Here is a 954-nt window from a genome sequence, read left to right on the forward strand (position 1 = left end):
TCCCTTTAATAATTCTTGTAAGTTTGATTTGGTTTTTATGTAATCCCTTAATTTCTGCTCGTCTGGAAATGACCTAATTTCACCATCATATTTGAATGAAAGTTTTGCAGGAAGTATTATTCTTGGTTGGCAATTTTTTTCTTTCAAGGTTTTATATGTGTTATCCCATTGCCTTCTTGCCTGCATGGTTTCTGCTGGATAATCTGAGCTTACTCTATTTTTTCTCCTCTGTATGTGATTTTTGTTTTTCTTGAGCTGCCCTCAGGATTCTTTCTTTATCTTTGGTTTTAGCGAGTGTGATTATGATATGCCTTGGTGATTTTCTTTCAGGGTCTATCCTATATGGGGTTCATTTAGCTTCTTGGATGGTAGCTTTTCATCTTTAATGATATTGGGGAAGTTTTCTGTCAGCAGTTTTTCAATGATCCTCTCTGTGTTTTCTGTTTTCTCCATCTGTTCTGTATTTCTGATCACTCACAAATTTTTGCTTTTGATTGTATGCCATATAATTCTCAGGGTTTCTTCATTTTTCTTTGTTCTTTTTTCTGCTTTTTCCACAAAGAGAATTGTATCCAAGTGTTTCTCTTCGAATTTGCTGATCCTGTCTTCCATGGTTTCAAACCTGCTCCTCAGCCCTTCTATGACACTGTCCATTTCTGAATTCTAGTTGTTTATCTTTTGGATTTCTAATTGTTGTTTTTGTATGATTTCTAGTTGTGAATTTATTTTGACATTTTGTTCCTGTATTATTTTCCTTAATTCTTCTATTTTTTTGTCTGTATTTGCAATGAATTTGTCTATTTTTTCCTCGTTTTTGTCCGCTTTTTGCTTCAACTCTTGGGTAGCTCTGAATATTAGATATTTGAATTCCCTATCAGGTAGGTCTAGTGCCTTTTCTTCTACTGGATAGTCATCTGGTGTTTTATTTTGGACGCCTACTGGAACCATCCTGTC

Source organism: Trichechus manatus, unplaced genomic scaffold, assembly GCF_000243295.1.
Source record: "Trichechus manatus latirostris isolate Lorelei unplaced genomic scaffold, TriManLat1.0 scaffold00026, whole genome shotgun sequence".
Classification (NCBI taxonomy): domain Eukaryota; kingdom Metazoa; phylum Chordata; class Mammalia; order Sirenia; family Trichechidae; genus Trichechus; species Trichechus manatus.